The sequence below is a fragment of the Neopsephotus bourkii genome, unplaced genomic scaffold (assembly GCF_033783945.1).
Source record: "Neopsephotus bourkii isolate Nb327-2 ecotype Australia unplaced genomic scaffold, CSIRO-AGI_Nbou_v1 NB_616, whole genome shotgun sequence".
Classification (NCBI taxonomy): domain Eukaryota; kingdom Metazoa; phylum Chordata; class Aves; order Psittaciformes; family Psittacidae; genus Neopsephotus; species Neopsephotus bourkii.
Window position 1 is genome coordinate 830,263 of NW_026901116.1, and position 20,436 is coordinate 850,698.

At 46.5% G+C, this 20,436-nt stretch overlaps 1 protein-coding gene across 8 annotated transcripts in view; it reads right to left on the reverse strand.

The window, feature by feature from the left end:
• Window positions 1-20,436, reverse strand: part of EXOC6B (exocyst complex component 6B) — a 325,177-nt gene that overhangs the window by 53,953 nt on the left and 250,788 nt on the right. Inside the window, exon 22 of one of the 8 annotated variants that reach the window (XR_009725216.1) lies at window positions 1,936-2,009. The exons of the other annotated variants lie outside the window; for them this stretch is intronic. The gene's annotated coding sequence lies outside the window, so the exon portion shown is untranslated. The remainder of the gene's footprint in view (window positions 1-1,935; window positions 2,010-20,436) is intronic. 8 annotated transcript variants of the gene reach the window in all.

Genomic DNA, 20,436 nt, shown 5'->3' on the forward strand with positions numbered 1-20,436 from the left:
AAAACCCAACCCATGTGTTTCTATTTCATTATCGAACTACATTTATAAAGAGAAAAAGTACTCGAGCTGAGGGTGATCGGATTTAGTTGGCAGGGACACAGGACGGTCAGAAAACATAGATATCCTGATGTAGATGTCTGCACAACATCAAAATGCCTTTGGGTACAACTTTGTTCTTGCTCAAGTTAATAAGCCCCCTCCATGACTCAGAGCTTGGGGCATTGGCTGCTTGTGCATCCGCCATGCTCTTCTCAACCTCTTCCTCTCATCCCCCACGTGCTGACCCCAAGATTCACTCTCCTACTGACAACGCATGAAATGTGGATCTGTTGGGTAAGCCACTCTGCTTTTCACTTTCACCTTTCCAACTGCTTCCTTTACGGATGGGTTCCTTAAGCAAAAGAGGCTTACAGGGTTATCCTTCATTCAATTTAATACTTATGAGAGTCAATCCTTAAGCCCTCCTTAATCTCCCTAAAACACAAACTGGCTAGTAACGACTTCACAGCTGTCAATATAGAACACTCTATTTCAATTGGAAGGGACCTAAAATGATCATCTATTCCAACTGCCTGACCACTTCAGTGCTCATCAAATGCCTCCTCAATACCATCACACCTGGGGCATCAATCACCTCTCTAGGAAGGCTGCCCCAATGTTTGGCCACCCTCTCGATATAGAAATGCTTCCTAATGTGTGGTTTAAAGCTCCCCTGCTGCAGCTCTGAACCATTTTCATGAAGAACATGGAGAACCACAGAGTATCTGGGGCTGGAGGGATCTCTGAAGACCATTTGGCTCCTGCTCAAGGCATGGGAGCTGGAGTGACTTGCTCAGAATATTATGATGGTAAAGCATTGGAACAGGGTGCCCAGAGAAGCTGTGGCTGCCCCATCCCTGGCAGTGCTCAAGGCCCTTCTGGACCCAGGAGCTTGGAGCAAGCTGCTCTAGTGGAAGGTGTCCCTGCGGGTGGCAGGGGTTGGGACTGGATGAGCTTTAAGGTCCCTTCCAACACAAATCAGTCTGCAGTTCTATGATCATCAGTTGGGTTTTAGGTATCTCCAGAGATGGAGACTCCACTACTCCTTGGGACAATTACCTTCCCTGTTTACTCAAAGCAGACGGCCAGCTAAAGAAGACAAGACCATACAAAATGCTCAAGTCCTATTAGACACTAGAAAATCCAAACAAGTGTGAGCTGCCAAAACCAGACTTCCTAATGATGCCATTCTCAGGAGAGCAGTGTTTGCCCTGGTTCAGATATTTATCAGGGCTGGAAAAGATGCTTGGCAGATCAACTGCACATCTTCAAGTGGGCATGAAATCAAACTCTTGTCTGGGAAGGCTCCCACTGCCTTTTTCAAACCACTTTTCTCCCTACTATTTCTCGGGGATACATACTTTTACATCTTATTCTCCTTCCTTTTGCTACCATTATATCCTCTGGCTTCAGGCTTTTCCTCATCCCTATTGCTTAATTTTCTTAATCCCAGCACCTCAGAGGGAGGAAGCCGTGCTGTTTTCCTTATTAATCAGAAATCTCTGGCACTGACCACAAGAAAAGCCTCCAAGAACACTGAACTTTTTGGTTCAATGCATTTCATCACAATAGAGCTACCAGCATGCAGAGTTGATTTAGTTTTGCAATTTTCTGTGGAATACCTTCCAAGCGCTAGTCTTAGCCTCCAGAAATCCACTGCCACACTCAGAGACACGTCAGGAAAGTCCCAGAAAAGCAGTTGTGTTTTTAGGAGTTACTAAATTCCTCAAAAGCACCGGTTAACCCATTGTACTGAGTGTGCAGTGTTTGAAGCTGGGGATGGGGACGGGAAATGCTATTTCCATCTGAATCTTGAATGTGTATCATCAAATGTCATCATGAAGGAAGTCCACGATCAGCAACACAAGCCCATCATGTGTGTCTGAAAACACCTACCATGATCCCAGCTAGTGCCCCAAGCTGGGAACAAGTTGCTCCTTCAAGCATCCTCCTCTGCACTAACAGCTCACCTGTGATTTATGGTGTTTATTATTGCAAGGCTGATCTATGTATGAGCTATCACACCTGCATTTCCTTCGGAGAGTCTAGACAGGGACAAATCCAGCTCTTCTGGTGTCCCCTCTGAACACAGGGCTGCTTCTCCAGAAAAGAGCATTTAAGCGTATCAAATAACGTGGCTTCTGTATTCCGAGAGGGGCTATCCTAACAGTTAATACAATTTAAGCACCCCAATTTTAACCATCACCCCTCCATCACATCCTCTAGGACTGTCGTGGTATTCCATCTTTTTCCTCAGCTGATTCATACCTTCAATGCTGGAGGAAATAGGTGCAACTGGGTGCAAATGGGCTAAGCAACAACAAATGCAAAGGCAAATTCCTGACAGAAGAGGGAAAAAAAGAGGTGGAGATGCAGGAATGCAAATCTTAAGCTACCGTCACTGAACCGTGATCAAGAGAACAGCCATAACCATAAGGTTATAAACCACATAATAAAACACAAAGTTTATGTATAGGCAGCTACATCCACCCATTTCCACCCATCTGAAATTAAGGAGCTTAATAAAGGAGGCAAGATGAAAAATCAGCATCAACGTAAAGATGGACAGCTGTGGCTGAGCGATGCTCCTGGCTACCGATTCAACACATTTCCCAAGGTGTAGGGCCCAAATCCATCCTTAATCTTCCCAAAATAAATAATAATTGTCTCATGTAACCTCATTATTCCCAAGCATCTCGAGGTGAACACCCGGAGACATGGTCCCCTGGCACACACTGACACAGACTCCACTGTAACAGTTTCAGGGTCTGAGCTCTGAATTTCCTTGATTTTTATCGGGGTTCACTCAGACTAACATTATTTCACGACTGCCTTTGGTACTTCATCCTGTTTCAGCACTGGATCTGACCTCGCTGCGGCGTGAACTGTAAAGTGAGTGTTCCTCCGAGGTTACGGCCACGGGAGGGTGGCTGGCGGGGCCGTAAGTAATCCATTTTTCTGCTGCAGGGCTCATGTAATTCTATTCAATGCAATTTATTAATTGTTCTCCCAGCATCTTGGAAATGCTGTGTATCACTTTCAATGGGAGTTATGCAGAGGGCACAAGGGACAGCATCCCAATCGGGAAGAAACCTCACACTCACGGCATCGCTATTGCCTGCACGGAGACCCCAAATATTACAGGTATTTTTACCCAGCACAAAGCACACTGAGATGATGCTAAGATACAGTTATCATTTTCAATGTTCTCACCCAAATCCTTCAAGCTTCGGATTCCTTAAGAAAGAAAGAAACAGAAAAAACACCACACCTGGGAGGAAAGCACACTTTGCCTTACCACAGAAGCCTCCTTTTCCCTCCCATGTTCCTTTCTGAACTCCCCTTTGGAAGAGGTAGGCAGTGTTTTAAATTCAGCCACATCAGCTTTGATTTACTGTGGCATCAAATTGCTATTTATTAAAAAAAATAAAAACTCAACTTTGTCAGGATTCAAGCTCCCATCCCTTTCACTTAAAGAGTCTGTAACTACATTACCTTGCTCTCACTTGGTTGGACAAAAGAAAAAGCATTTCTGAATGGGTTTTTCTCTCCTCATTTTTTCTTTCTACTGGTTTTCAGCTTGTTCATCCTCTCACCACCAAGAAAGTATCACCATTCTGTCTGGTTTTGCAGGGCCTCAGCCACTATCTCTGCCTATGACACTCCTTCTGTTCTGCATTACAACTCAAAGCTGCCTCTCTGCATCAACAGCTTGTTTGCGGTGATTCCACATGCCGTTAAGTAAATGGAATTGATAAATCGGTTAGAGAGGAGATTAAGACAGGGCTTTCACTCTCAAAGAAATACCCATCAGGACCAAGAAGCCTGCAAGAAGAACAGAGATGGAAAAGTAAAGCAATGATCTCCCCTCCACACTGCTGGTGATGCCGCCTTGGGTGATGCCGCTTTGGGTGATGCTCTAGTCCCAGGGCATAAAACATAAAATCCCAGCCTGCTTTGTGTTGGAAGGGACCTTAAAGCTCCTCCAGCTCCAACCCCTGCCACAGGCAGGGACCCCTTCCACTGGAGCAGCTTGCTCCAAGCCCCTGTGTCCAACCTGGCCTTGAACACTGCCAGGGATGGGGCAGCCACAGCTTCTCTGGGCACCCTGTGCCAGCGCCTCAGCACCCTCACAGGGAAGAGCTCCTGCCTAAGAGCTCAGCTCAGTCTCCCCTCGGGCAGGTTCAAGCCATTCCCCTTGGCCTGGCCCTACAGGCCCTTGTCCCAAGCCCCTCTCCAGCTTTCCTGCAGCCCCTTTAGGCACTGGAGCTGCTCTAAGGTCTCCCCTTCAGGAGCCTTCTCCAGGCTGACCCAGCCCAGCTCTTTACCCCCCATTTAAATCCTGTATTTAATCCACAGGCTGTTGGAGAAGAAGGTTTGAATCTCATGAGCCTGTGGCATGAGCTCAGCTCCTGCTTTGCCATGAATTTCCACTTGTGCTAAAGGCACCCTGATGTTCCCTGGGATGCTTCACTGCAGCTCTAGTCAACGGTCCCCTCCTCATCTTGACTCCCTCAGCCTCCTGCCTTTTTTTTGCAGGCTAAGCAAGCATTTCAAAACAGACCATGATGTTGTTTATGAAAACTAATCTTGCTTTTAACGGCCTCTTTGGCCAAGCAGTTTTTGCTATGATTTCATACCCAATATTTTGGTCCATACAGATGTCTTAAATTTTCTTCTGAGTTTATTTATTGATCATATGACATTGATAGGATGTTCCAGAGATAACTAGAGACCAAAAGCAATTAACCCAGCGTTGAACTTCAGTTCCGAAAAGCAGCAGCAAATAATCATGTGTGCAACTGGATGCAAGAGTTTTGCAGTCATTCATGATATTGTTTTACCCAGTTGTTAATAATAAATCGAGATTGCTCCTCAGCAGGCTGAGTCCTTCAGGTTGATAAGCTTCAAAGAGCTTTCCCGATGGACATGCCACCATATGACACCACTGCGTCTATCTGAGCACATTGCTTACACTGGGAGTCAACAGCAGGGCTGAACCCAGGTCACTGCCTCTAGGTAACAGCTTCATGACACATTTCTGCTCAAGCAGGAAGGTCAAGGAGAAATTAAAGTAAAACCAGCCCCATAGAATCCCAGCCTGGTTTGGGCTGAAGGGAGCTTAAAACTCATCCAGCTCCAACCCCTGCCACGGGCAGGGACACCTTCCACTAGAGCAGCTTCCTGCAAGCCCTATCCAACCTGGCCTTGAACACCGCAAGGGATGGCGCAGCCACAACCTCCTTTGGCAACCTGCTCTAGTATCTCACCACTCTCACAGTAAAGAATTTCTTCCTTATATCTAACCTAAATCTCCCCTGTTTAAGTTTGAGAAGCTCCATGGGCTGGTGGAGCTTCCCATTGGTGCTGGGGAGCTTGTAGGGCACCTATGCTGCAAACCAGCTTCATGACTCAAGTTCACATGATGTCCTCTGCATGGTCCAGATCACCTGGGGGTTCAAACACTGCTGATCCCCTCAATCCCCCCCGAGATCACTATCTGAATTAACTTTCTAGCCACCTCCTATCAGGAACACATCCAGGATGCCTGAAAGTCGCTCAGCCTTTCCCCGGCATTGCTGGATGTTCACGTATTCCCTTTTTTCCTTCTCTCTCCAAAGCCTCTGAAATACAAATTACTTTCCCAGAAGAAATGGAAACTTGATCATTAAAATTAGATAACTGACAAACTTGCAGCCGGGGCTGGGGCCTGCTAAACCCAAAGCCAAGATCAATCTTGTGAGGAGGGAAAACTGTCATTTAATCAATAGCCATGTGCAACCTATTATTCTGCTGCTTGACATAAGCTCTTGCATGGTGCGTTAACATGGTTGAACACAGCGACCTTGCCCAGCACAGGCTTGGCTGCTACTGGGAATACTTAAGATGATACCATCTGCTAGACCTTTAAAGCTGGGGTGACATTTTAGGTGACCGAGGAAGGGTGGAAGTGTTTAATTTAGGACACTTTCCGGTACAATATTAGCAATAGGAGATCCCACAGATAAGTTACACTCTCCAGCATCCTTCTGGGAGATTTTTTCCCCTTCTCCTTTTGCTATCCAACAGGACAAAGGGGCCTTTATGGTGTTTTTAGCAAGTCTGTTTATTTAGTACATATTGTGGCTGATCCACTGTTGAAATATCATCCATTTCCCTCCCCTGAGAGATACTCAAAGGAGCAGCAAGTAATCAACTTTAAACAAAAAGGCCATCTAAATATACAAAAAAGGAGGAGAACAATAGCAGCATTAATTATAAACCAGGCAGGCGGGTTTCCAAGGGGAATTCATATGCAGGGAATTTGTTTCTGCACAATTTATTTCTCTCTCTGGGGGCTCAGAAGAGCGGCAGCAGCTCACAGAGGCTCGAGTGGAGCAGGAAGATGAGGATGGAGGGATGGGGGAAGAGAGAAGCGTCAAACAAACTGGAACGAACATGGGCCAAAACCAGCAGGAGAGCCAAAGCCATGTAATTTTGAACCTGGAAAAGAGAAGGATGTGCCCTGTCCTGCTTGGCTGTTGCAAACAACAAATAGCAAGGTCAGGGATATGTCCCACAGCTGTATGCAAAAGGGGGACTGGCTAAAATCTTCTTTATCTCTTTAATAGGACCCCAAAATCTTCCCTGCATGTGGGGAATGTGATGTTCTCAGACATCCTGCAATCCATTCGACCTGTCTGCACTGTTAATCCAGCAACCTTGGAAAGAATTCCCTGGGATTACACAGCAGCTGAAGTAAGGTCCAGCCAGCACTGCACCACACACATCTATCTCATTGCTTAAAAGGTCCCCAAAGAAGCCAGGGAAATTTTTGGGGTTTAATTCAGCCCAAGAGGAGCAAGTTCAAGGCAGGATCTGTGCTTCAACACGGTGCCATTTTTGGAAGTGTTGGCCAAGGAGCATCAGTCCCTACAGCAAGTACAGGGTGTGAATACAGGGAAAAACTTGTCTGGAAGAGACTGGACTTTGTTCTTCTTTAACTCAGCACGGTAAGGAGAAAAGCACATTTTGAGATGCTGGAGAGGAAGAAGGAGGTTGCAGAGGTACCCAGCCAGGCTCACATACAGCCTGCAGGAAGAGCCTCTCTCACAATTGCAATGACCCACAAATTAAAAGCAAGTTGTCAGCACTGAGCAAAAGGCCTGCAAGACTCATGGGAATCATTCCTGCAGCTTCTTCAGCTGATGTCACACATCCCATTTGGAGACAGGGATGTGAAAGATGGGGATGCATCAACAAGCAGTCAGGGGACAGCACCAGGGACACAGAGGTGCAGAAAGACCCCAGCTATAGATATGAAGAGGATAAATAGATCCACTCCAAGGAGGAACAGGGAATGACTGCTTAAATTAAAATCAACTGATGATCAACAGCAGTAAAGCTTTGGGAACTGCAAGGAGCAGCAAGTCTTTCAATACATAAAGGGGGCCAAGAAGAAACCTAGAGAGGGGCTGTGGACAAGGGTCTGTAGGGCCAGGCCAAGGGGAATGGCTTGAACCTGCCCGAGGGGAGACTGAGCTGAGCTCTTAGGCAGAAGCTCTTCCCTGTGAGGGCGCTGAGGCGCTGGCACAGGGTGCCCAGAGGAGCTGTGGCTGCCCCACAGTCTCTTCCCATACAAAACAAGGTCACCACCAGCTACCTGATGTAGTGCAAAAGGAACTTGAAGGAAAACCCAAGTATTCTTCTTTACCAGCAATCCCAAATGGAATGAGGTGGATGGAGATGCTGGGTTACAAGGCTGTGGAAACATCTTTACATATAGCCATGCAAACCTAACAGAAAAGCAATAAACATTTGCACCATATGTCCACGGGCATATAGAGGTATGGAGATTTGGGTCCCAACTCCTGCTAAGGAAACCCTACAAAATGGACCTGAGGAAGAGATGGATGCAGGAGCATGGAGAAGGCACATCCTTAGTTCACACCAAGCATTTCCACCATCATCTATGCTGCCAGCGGAAGGGGGTAGTTTTATGAGCTTTTGCTGGCCAAATATCCACAAGGAAATCTGAATGGAGAGTTATGGGAAATCACCATGTACCTGAGCATCCCAACCTGACCACAGTGTTCTCAACACTTGCCTGCTTCACCAATAAACACACCCACAGAGCTCAACAAAAAATGGGGAAAAATCCTATTTAAGAATCAGTTCCCAGGGAGATTTCACTCCAAATCTCAGCACTCTCCTATGGCACAGATAAGGAGTTGAAATACAGCATGGAAGCACTTTTTCATCCGTGGATTTTTAATGACAAACCGCAGAATCCCAGGATCCTCAGCAGTTTATCATTACAGCCTCCAACTGAAGTTTACAGGGCTTGGATCAAATCACTTAAACCCTGCTTTAGTTTTATGGAATATTTTACAATACATAAAAAGCGGTGACTTTTCAGCATGGAGCTTTCATGACTTTATTTTACATGAATAGATCTTCCCATTCTCATTGGCTCTATGGACATAATGCACTCGTGTGACACCGCACAAACCACAGCTTGATGTGTTGTGTCATGGAAATGCAAACTAGATGGTTTCTAAAGGGTTACCAACTATCTGCTTCAGGCCATGAGGGAGATGTTTCTTCCCTGAACCTTCTTGGTAGTCACATCAAAGGGTGCTCTGAGACAGCAAACAGTGAGACCACACATTAGGATGTTAGACATTAGGAAGTCCTTCCCTATGAGGGTGCTGAGGCACTGGCACAGGGTGCCCAGAGAAGCTGTGGCTGCCTGTCATGGTTTAAGCCCAGCCGTAAATCAGAACCACACAGCCGCTCTCTCACTCCTCCCCTTCCTCCCTCCAGCTCCCAGAGGGATGGGGAGGAGAATCAAAAGGATGTAACTCCCACGGGTTGAGATAAGAACAGCCCAGTAACTAGGGTATAACACAAACCACTGCTTCTACCACCAATAATAATGATAAGGGAAATAACAAGGGAAGACAACACAACTGCTCACCACCTGCTGACTGATACCCAGCCCAACCGAGCAGTGATCTGACCCTTCTGGGTAACTGCCCCCAGTTTACATCCTGGCCATTATGTGCTGTGGTATGGAATACCCCTTTGGCTAGTTTGGGTTGGGTGTCCTGTCTCTGCTTCCTCCCGGGTTCCCCTCCTCCCTGGCACAGCATGAGGCTCACAAAGCCCTCGGTCAGACTGAACATTACTGAGCAGCAACTAAAACCATCGGTGTTATCAGCACTGCTCCCAGGCTGAAAGTCAAAACCACAGCACTGCACCAGCTGCTAAGGAGGAGAAAAATGACTGCTGCTGCTGAACCCAGGACACTGCCCCATCCCTGGCAGTGTTCAAGGCCAGGTTGGACTAGGCTTGAAGCAAGATGCTCTAGTGGAAGGTGTCCCTGCCCGTGGCAGGGGTTGGAACTGGAGCAGCTTTGAGGTCCCTTCCAACACAAACCAGTCTGGGATTCTGAGTTCCCCTTTGCATTGGGGGGAGCACTGATATCTTATGAGCAGTGCTACTAGCTCACAGCACCTCACTCGCTGCCTGCTCTGGCATCCAGACCACAGGTTCTCCCCATGCCGGCACAGAAGAGGCAACACCATCAGGAATAAAAAGCTAGCCCCATATCTCAACCTGCAAAAATGAGCCAGGCCAGCACAGCCAGACCCTGGAGGGTCTCACCTGCGTGCACTTGGTTTTAAGTCTTATTTTCACTTCTCTAAATATCGTTCTCTCCCCCTTTCTTTGAGCCCATCACAGCTCCATTCCCAACACAGGCTCCTTTCAACTCCAAATGACCTCACCTGCTTAATTTGTTATTTTTTTTCCTCCCTTTTGTCTATAAGGACTAAATTTCTGTCAACAAACCTGAAAGGCCACATAGAGTTCATGGTAACAATTCACATTTCTTAGCAGGTTGCCCAGAACTAAACCTTAACCTTAAACACGACTGCACAGTAGCTTTAAGAAACCAAGAAATATAAATCCTATCATAGAAAAAAACCAGTATATTAATGCCTGCTAGACTGATTTCTGCAAGCCATGGCCATAACTCAGCGAGCCTGGAGCACCTCATCTGTCGGATATTGATGTGGTGGTTTAATTGCAAGAGCAAAAACAACTTTCCAAGCCTAACATATGCTGCATTTTGAAATCCTGACAATGGTGGCTCTCAGCACCATAAATTACACTTGTCTTCTTTGCAGAGCCAAAGCAACACGTGGAGCTGAAGTTTCTTTCTGGCAGCTTGCTTGAAGGGCAGGGTTACACTGGCTGCAGGCAGTGCTGTATGAGATACCACCTTCAGCTGCAGGTCTGGGTTCAGCTTTGAATGGAATACAGTGATTATAGGAAAGAATATAGGGATTGGGTTTGATGCACTGCCTTGAGTACCACTGGCAAAAGGATGCCAAGCATCTCCTAAGCTTGGCGATTCAAGGAGTTCAAGGTGGTGCTCTTGAATCATGGCATCAAGGACCAAACCTGCAGGAGCTGCAATGGGATTAGCCCCTTCACAAATAAACCCCAGCTGGATGAAGTTGTGGCAAGGCTGGAATTAAGTTTCCCATCCTCCTGTTCACATTCAAGTCTTCCAGGGAGGATTTGGGGCTTTAGTGATGCCAGTAAGGAGAGGATACATTGATTTTAGGAAGCATAGTAAAGCCAACAGCTTGGCAATCGTGATCCTGTTACCTGCAACCATAAATCACAAACCCTACTTAAATAGGGAATTATTAATCAGGAGCTGCACAATGGCATCAAGGTAGGTTCAGGCTCAAAGCTCCTCTTCAAGAGGGTAATAAATGGCCAACAGACCAGGACTGGTGTCACCTCCGACAGCCTGGCATGATGGGCTCCACAATATCCATGCACCACATTCCAAGAGATGCCTTGTGACAAGCCATAGTGAATGGTGACCAACACCAGGGTTTGCACGCTCACAGCAGGCTCGAGCCTGGGGCTGCTGGAGGACACCGCTACATTATGCTGCATCTCTTCTGGTTTTCCTCTTTTTTTTCCTTCCCCCCCCATCTTTCATTGCTTTCTTCCTTTTTCCTTTTTTGCCTTTATGTTCTTTCCACCCCCCCTTTTTTTACCACCAGATTATGCTGCATTTCTTTTTTTTGTTTGTTTTTCCCTTTATTCCCTTTTTCTCCTTTCCCCCCTTTTCTTCTTTTTTCTGTTGTCCTTTTTTCTTCTTTTCCCTTTTCTTTTTTCACTGCCACATTTGCTTCATTTTTCCTTTCCCCTTCCTTTTCCTTTCCCCTCCCTTTTTGTTTTTCCCCTTTTTTCCTTTTCTCCCTTTTTCTTTTTCCTTTTAATAATTACTTTTCCCTTCTTTTTTCCCCTTTTTCTATTGTCTTCTTTTTCCTTCATTCCCCTTCTTTTTCCTCCCCATTTTTTCTCTCCCCCCCCCATCTTTTTTACACTCCTTCCCCGCTTTTTTTCCAGGGAAGGCAAATGTAACAGCACAAGATGATCCCTATAGCTGAGGATATTAACATGGACCAGGAGTTTGGCTAACGAAGGACACCTGCATGATGCCAAGTGCATCAATGTGGCTTAAAGACCTTTGCAGCTCATTAACACTAATAGGTCTGCGCTGCTCTTGCTCTCCATGCTCCCCTTTGCCATCAGCTTTTCCAGCTTCACCCGATCAATAGCCTTCAGCAGGAGTTCAAGGCTCTGGGATACCTGACAGTTGTTTTGGTGGCTTCTTGTCTGCATAGTATTAGGTTTGGGGGACAAAACTATGTATTATGCTTACTAACGCAGTGGGTTATTAATACCATAACATATGGGAGCTGAGTGCACGTGAAGCCAAGCTTTTTCTACAGTCTAAACAGCTGAAACGCCCCAATGTTATAAATCATCCCAAAATGGAATAAAAACAATACATATCCATACAAAAAATATAAAAATCACCTGTACTCAATTACACCATCAACTCCATCACTGAACTGCAGAGCAGGAGCACGCCAAATTAACCCTTACAGAGCCGGTCACATCAGCCACCACCATGCCTCACGTTAGTCATGTACATTTACCACCATCATCATCATCTATTTTGCAGTTTTCATTTGTCTTATGCATTTTCAAGGCACTAGAAAGTAATGGAAAAGTGGTAAACACTATCCTTTAGTGGAAACAGTAGGAATTTCAATGCGGACTCCAAGCTCCGCCATAAGCTACAAATCTAAATGGGCGGCGGATGATAAATGCTCCGATCGATCTCCAAGCCAGTACCTCGCAGCAGTGAACTTGCTGTCATCCATCCTTCCTAAAATGAAACACATCATAAGGTCGGGTTTTCCACCAGGTTTTCTGGCATTTCACGTCCTCTCTCCCTAAGCCAGGGGGTCTCAACCTCTTTTTGATCTGCTGAGCTTTCTCCAAGTTCAGCACAGAGAGATGTAGACTCCTGAATAATGAATTGAAGTTTACTGGCAAGAGGCTTGTCCGTCTGAGTTACCTCTCCTGGACCCCTCGGAAGTCATCCAGAGACTCAAACCCATCACTTTCACATACAAAATCTCTGGGACAAGCCTTCAAGCAAACCAAACCCCATGACCCAGAGTCCCAAAGCTTACTGGGAGCATCGCTGGGTACTGAGACAGTGCTGTTCAAACAAAACATTTGAAAGCATTTTAAAGTGGGGCAATTTTGATGTTTGTGAGGTGTTCTTGCTTTTTTCAGGTGGAAACTGAGCTGGAGATGTGGGTGAAGATCTCTGTGTAAAGTGCTGCTCAAGATCATACAATCACACAATCAGTGAGGTTGGAAAAGACCTTTAAGGTCATCAGGTACAAGTGTTAGCCCAGCACTGCCAATGCCACCATTAACCCACGTCGCTAAGGGCCTCATCTACATGGTTACTGAACACTTGCAGGGATGTGGTGACTCCACCACTTCCCTGGACAGCCTGTTCCAATGCCTGACCACCCTTTTGGTGAAGAAAATCTTCCTAATATCGATGCAAACCTCCTCTAGGACAGCTGGACACCATTTCCTCTTGTCCTGTCACTTGTTCCTTGGGAGAAGAGACCAGCTACCTCCTTCTGAGACGCACCACTCAAAAGCAAAACTGCACAGAGACAAGGTCACAGTATCACAGTATCACAGTATCGCAGTATGTTAGAGATTGGAAGGGACCTCAAAAGATCATCTAGTCTAATCCCCCTGCCGGAGCAGGAACACCTAGATAAGGTTACACAGGAACGTGTCCAGGCGGGTTTTGAATGTCTCCAAACAAGGAGATTCCACAACCTCCCTGGGCAGCCTGTTCCAGTGTTCCGTCACCCTCACTGAGAAGAAGTTTCTTCTCAGGTTTAAGTGGAACCTCTTGTGCTCTAAGGCCGCCTTAACTGGTTTTATGAATTGGTGGCTAGGAAAGTCACACTACTGTCCCTTCAACCACCCACAGAAATCATCAGAAATCACCATAATGCCATAACCAGCTCCTGCCTTGGGTTTCCCCTATTACCTACAGCTGAAAAGGAATAAACCCAACCCATTTTTATTCTACAGCCTCTTTGCGCCCATTGATACCAAAATGCTTTGCCAACAGCAAGCAACTGCTTCCAGACATCCCAATGAGGTCCTAGGGATTGTTGCTGTGACTGAGAGCACTTTGCCTTGCAGCGAGGGATGGGGACCCTGGGCAGAAACTGCCCTCTACAATGCCTGGACCTCTCCAGGTCCTCTTTCTCCTCACTGGACACCCTTCACCCCCTGTTCTTGCAAAGGTGACAGTGCCATGGGTGGCACAGCTCTAATCGACATTATGTGTGCATGGGGTGAGCTCTGTTCAGGAGCACACATGGCACAAAACCTATGTGGAAAAATGAAATAAAACTGCATTCTCCTTCCCCGTGCAGGAGCAGGGCCTGTGCAGCAGCATAACCCAGTGTACGTACGTTGTTAGACACAGTTTAAATATAGCATCTCACTATGAAAACATGAATAATTGCGGTGCTTAAAACGTCTGGCTAATCTTTAGCAGAACTGCAATCAATCACCGGTGTCAGACTGGGAAGCGTTTCTCAGTTTCATACACAAAACCCTCCTTCAAATGCAAACTATATCCACTTTCAGTATTTGGACCGAGTTTCCCATCTGATATTAATGGAAGCACTCTCGGCATGAAGAGGCACTGGTCGGAATTGATTTTCTGATATATATTTTGTTTTAAATAATATATCCAGTTGGGAATGACAGTCATAGGAAAAAAAAAAAAAAAGAAAAAGAAAAAGCCTTCCATTCCCTGAAGAGATGAAGGGGAACTTGGATGGGTTTGTAGCCTTATTAAAGAAAACACAAGGAACACGTTCGGCTGATCTCGCTCTTTGCTCACCCATTTGCAAGACCATGAAGTGCAGCAAGAGAAATGCAGAAAGGAAAAGCCAAGTCTATGGCTTAACCCAAAAACCCTAGAGGATTTTGTGCCCATCATCCTCATTGCCTCTACTCTGGAAGCTCAGCAGTGTCTCACCTTTGGATGGTGAAAAATACTGTATTATTGGCAAAATTGACTTCTTTTGTTCTTAACTAATAGCTAATATTCACTCATTTAAGGTCAGCTGCACTGCTCAACGACACACTCCAGTCCCAGTTCTTGCTAAGCCAAAGTTTTGCCTATCTCTCAGCAGACAGTAACACATCCCTAGCTTTCCTATGAGAGTATTTCTCATATTCTTCCCAATCTCCTAGAGAGCAGTTGCATTTTCTGCTGCAGCACAGGGCACATGGCTAGCTCATGTGCATCTCCTTGGGTAGAAGTTGGTAATAACAACATAATCCCAGTTTAACTCATCTAAACTCCAGCCAACCATGGCTCCATCCCACTATGCACTGAGCACAATAACTCACATCTTCCATAAGACCTCTCTTTACTCAACCAGAAGATGCATGAATAATACCAGGAGAACCAAATCAAGTGTCATTCTCCTCACTAAGACCTTGCTGGAGAACAGCTTTTAGACCCTTTTAAAGGTCTACCTGTTAAATGGGTAGATTTAAGATCAACAGTTCATGCAGTGTTACAGTCAGGATTATTCTCCCCACTTTATTCCAGCAAAGACAGAAGGGTCCTGTCATCATTTACCATATTAAATAAGGAAACCTCAGAGCTGGCAGCAGCAGAAGCACTGATGATTCCGGTCGCTGGCATCACACCACTGTGGAGCTCACACTTCATCTGAAAATCTCCGCCTGATAAAGCTCACTGAGTGCTCTCAAGCTGTCAAAAACCTCTAGGTTGGTTTGAGGTATGAAGGAACCTGATCTGATCAGATCCCAAAGCAGTTCAGAGCGGACGTGAGCAAGCACAGCCCACTTTGTTATGCATCTCTTGCTACTTCTTTCTATCTTTTATAATTCTTTAATTCATTGGGGTTCTTTTTTGTGGGCAGACTCCAAAAGGCAAAGTAGTGAGATGATAGCCAAGGCATGTGCCAAAGAGCTGACACCTCCAAACAAGCAAGTAGTGTTCATCAAAATTAAATAGTGCTAAGCCTGAATCTGCAGCCACAGTTCAGGTGATGGCATCTGGAGCCCGCATGAGGCCCTTTAGGATACGGAAAGTCTTGATAAGATCTGGTGAGTAATACCTGTTCTTATTATCAGTCACAATCTGAGCACAAGGGTGGATGTAAGGTTGTGTGGGGTTTTTCTACACTGGAACACACAGTTTGTTTAGAGGTGTGAAAAAATACACCAAATCCCTGCTGAGACTGCAGGCAGCATGAAAACCCCCGGGTGATCCTGCCTGCTGCAAGAGCATCCCTGCCTGCAGTCGCTCCCTGCTTCAGTAAGGGATTTGCTCCTGTAAGCGTGATGTTTGACAAACAAGTGGTATTTTCTTCTCTCTCCTAGTTCAGCAATCTGGCTCTTATCATCTCAGCATCACTGTGCATCTTCACGCTGAGGTCAGAGTCATGGAATCGTAGAATCAGCGAGGTTGGAAAAGCCCTTTAAGCTCATCCAGTCCAACCATTCCCAGCACTGCCAAGGCCACCACTAACCCATGGCACTGAGGCCTCGTCTCCACGGGGTGTGAACACTTGCAGGGCCGGTGCCTGCAGCCCTGCCCTGGGCAGCCTATTCCAATGCACCCTCTGGGGCAGGAATTGGTCCTCAGCTCCATCTAAACCTGCCCTGGTGCAGCTTGAGGCCGGTTCCTCTTGTCCCATCCCTTGTTCCTTGGGAGCAGAGCCCAGCCCCTCCTGGCTCCATCCTCCTGTCAGGCAGTTGGAGGCAGCCATCAGGTCCCCCCTGAGCCTTCTCTTCTCCACACTGAACCCCCCAGATCCCTCAGCCCTTCCCCATCACACTTGGGCTTCAGGCCCTGCACCAGCTCCATTGCCCTGCTCTGGCCCCGCTCCAGCTCCTCAAAGTCTCTCTTGTAGTGAGGGGCCCAGAGCTGAACACAGGATTTGAAGTGTGGCCTCACCACTGCCTTGGTCCTGCTGGCAACACTATTGCTGACACAGGCCAGGATGCTGCTGTCCTTGGCTGCCTGAAGCACATAGGAATTCCTGTCTCAAGGTGCTCATCACCACTTCCAGCTCACGGCTCACCCTGAGCCTATAACCCTGCTTTGTGCACAAGCGGTAACCCAGAGTCATGTTGACTCAGGTAATCTCGGGAAATACAGTTAAATAAAAGAAACCTTCCCAAGCTTTTTGGTTGCTCGTTGGGCAGAGCTGCTCAGGGCTTCTGGGGCAGAGGGGGGTGTGTCTTTGGACGTACTCTCCCAACTTGGAGAGTTATTTTCCAAGCCAATCTTTCCATGCTCTCACATCTTGCTTCCTCTTATCCTCATCGGCAGCCTACGGAAATAATTGCACTGCCAGAAATTATGCTAATTGTCCCTTTGTCCATTTCAGGACACATTATCCAATACGGACACCAAGGTACCAGTGAGACTGGGAAGAAATGCATCATTCAGAGCCTTCATTTGCAGATTACCATATGCTACCTTGGGATATCACCTTCTCTTTCAGTCTGACTTAAGCAATTTTAGAGACACTTTCTCTTGCTGAATGCATAGAAGAGGTTTACAGTGCTGTAAGGAGAAGCCCACCATGCAGAAATAACCCTTGGATGCTCCAGGAATTACCACCACAAAGGCTTTTCTGAACCGATGTTTGATATTCCCATATGCACACCTACAAGCCAAGCTTGAACACTCAGCTGGTGTGCAAGGCGTCTGGTACCGCTCGAGACGCAGCCGCCCCGCAGAGGTGGGGATTTATTCTTCACCTCCGCCAAAATATGCTGGCGTCTGGTTTTGGCTTCTCATCTCCTCCAGGCAGGTGTGAGCCCAGCCTTCCCTTGGAGACACCCCACTGTGCTGGGAGGACTGGGGGCCGCTCCGCTTCCTCGCTCATCAGATAAGTCCTTGCGGGAATTTTGGCAGCGAAGCACCGAAGACGAGCTTGGCTCCGCTCCTAACAGTTGGAAGTACCTTCAAGGCAGGATTTGTTTCGATAAGGGATCTCTGGCTTCCTCTTTTCCTTCGCCTCAACGTGTCCATAGGTTTTCTGATCCTGTTAAACTCTTGATCCAGAAGGACAGCACCAAAGGCGTGCTGTTGGTGTTGCCTTTGCCTTTACATCCTTGTGTGGCTGCTAAACCTTGCGGGTCCACGTTTTGCCAATACATTACACTAAACACACAAGGACCCTCACAAACTTCTTCTGTATTGATTCAGCCCCATAAGACCTACAACAACAAAAAAACAGCTGCTTCTCTGAAGGAGATGACCCCTTCCAACATGGAAGAAAACAATTGTGGCTTTATAACCTTTATGTGATCAAGATAAAACTCATTCTGTCTAGTCTAGCTTTTAGGAGGACTTTGTTACACATTATTATGGTTTCTCATCATCCTCCAAGGTGGATAGTGTAAGGAGGTTTAAATGATATTCCCAAGGAAAAGGCAGCAAAGCAAGTCAGTGGTTCAGTCAAAAGTCATAGAAAAAAGCCCTGTCTACCTGCATTCATAAGAAACTGGATGGCTGTAACACTGAGAAATCATAAATCCCACCATCCAGAGACTTGATGCAAAAATGTCTTATGCGATGGACTTGGAGACCACATATCCCATCATTCAGTGATTTGGTATCAAAATGCCTTGTCAATGGACAGTCCACATGGACACATTCCCAGACACAACTCTACGGCAGGTACTTGGATGTTCTCACTTGAAATACAGAATACAGAAAAAGCGACAAGAAGTGGATTTATTTATACAGAAGGTTTTACCACCTGAACATTCTGATTCGGGGCTGTGAGGAGATTTGGGGTGCCTCTGAAAGACAAATTCTTTCTGGAATCCAGACTTATTTAACCAAAAGACTACTAAAAGCTGCTAACATATGGTAGAAGCATTTATGTTCATGCGAGAAAAAACACTGGGCTATTAATCACTAATTCCTGTAGCATCGATTACTGGGGTTACAATGATAAGGAACAAAACAAGGCAAAATCTGCCAGTCAAAACACTAAAGAACTTCAATTCCTTCTGTCTCTTGTCCTCCACAATGATCCTGAGCTATTCCAAGCTGGCAACACCAGTTCCTCCAGGTTGTAATTCAGCATCTTGCTGTGCACCAAGAGCTAATTGCTTTGGAAAAATGTTATTTATTAGCAAGCCTCCAAGCCATCCATTCTTTGCCAATATCCAAACCTGGAGAAGATTCTGCAGAAAAAGACCTGGAATTTTCTCATTCATGGGGGAAGCCAACTTAGAGAAAACTCATTATTTGTGACATTAAGATAGATAGGTCACAGGAAACCTGCTTTGTTGGGACATTTTCTCCAGCAGCTACTCTGCAGTAACTCCCTAGAGAGACTTTGCTGGGTACATGATGCACCTCTCTAGAATAACAAGCTCTGGAAACTCATTAAGAAGTTGTCAGTGGGATCTAAGGAGGTCAAACCCGCATTTAGCATCCAGTGTGGGGCAACATAACGCACCCATAACTTTGAGAGCCAAGGCTCCCTGTGTTGTTGATCTGAGCTGCCTACTTGAGAAGACAACATGCTTGAGGTCAGACTTGAAGAAATCTTTGCACATAGTAAAAATGAGCAAATTAAGGCAGGATGGAAGCAAATACACTGTAAATTCCAGTTCTGGTTTGCCCCCCACTCATCGCCCCACAGAAACAGCCCCTTTCATTGACATGAAAATAATCTGCCCAACTGTCAGGATCAGCAGGCTTCTCGCTGGTGCAGAGCTGCTCACTCCGAATCAGTACAAAGCCAGCAACAAAAAAACCCCTTTTGACAGTAAGAGGCATTTGGAAAACTACATTTCTGGGTAAGTTTCCACCCCGTAAACACGGCGGGAGCTTGATCACGGCTCTGAATTCTTTTGTTTTCTGTTATAACTTAGTTCTTGTTTGTGTGCCAGCTTACATAAGGGAGAGAGCGCAGCTCCATCGTTACGTGCAACGAAGGACGGGGATGTGTAGGTGCAATCAAGGAGCTCCTTTGCTCCTCTGCAGTCACCACCTCCTCTCCCTGAGTACTACCTGGGCAAGAAGATGGTATCTCCAGGGAGCAAAGGGTTTTGTTCAGCATCTCCTCCACTACCCGCAGAGCGCACTGTCATCTTCCCGTAATGGTGCTAAAAGTAGCTTTTGTTATTCACTGAGCCCCGAGTCAAACAGAGGTTAGGATAAATTAAAGACATGAGCATTTCAAATTGTGCTGAAAAGAGAACTTCAAGCCCTGCCTTCTCCAAATGTGTTTTGGTCACTCTGAATGGATAAAACGGCGCCTGTTCCTCGGAGCAGTGGGGCCAGGGCTCACTACACATGTGAAGGGATGGAGATCCCCACCGGCGCCAAGCAGAAGCTGTCAGAAAGCCGACCAGATGTCTGCTCCGCCACGGCCACCCTTCCAAGGGAGGATCCATGGCGTGGATGGCAGCCAGGTGGAGGAACAAAAGGGCGCCTGCTTGGTTTTTCCTCCCGTTATTCAATACCGGGGCTTAGCGGTCACACCACATTTGCCTCCTCTCCGCTGATGGATGCTCGGTGCCCGTCCCAGCTCCAACACATGCAACAGGGTCTCACCTTCCTCGGTCTGCATGGCTGCACGCTATCGCCTCTTGATTCCTGCAAGGCATCCCAGGCCAAAATATAATGTTCCTTAAATTTGCCGGATGAGAGCACGTTAACAGGCTGATCTTTCGAAACTTTCCCATTCTTCTCATAATTTATTGATGAAAGGATTCCTCACTGGTTAGGCAATATCCCTCCGGATGAAAGCCTGGCTAGGTTTCTCTTCTTTCTACCACCCTCAGTAACATACACCTCCTCTCTAAGGGCCCCCTGATGAAAAATTCACTACTTGCTGGGCTGCGCTGCCAGTTGTGCTGCTGATGGATTGTGTTACTTTTTACCTGTTCAGATTAATCAGG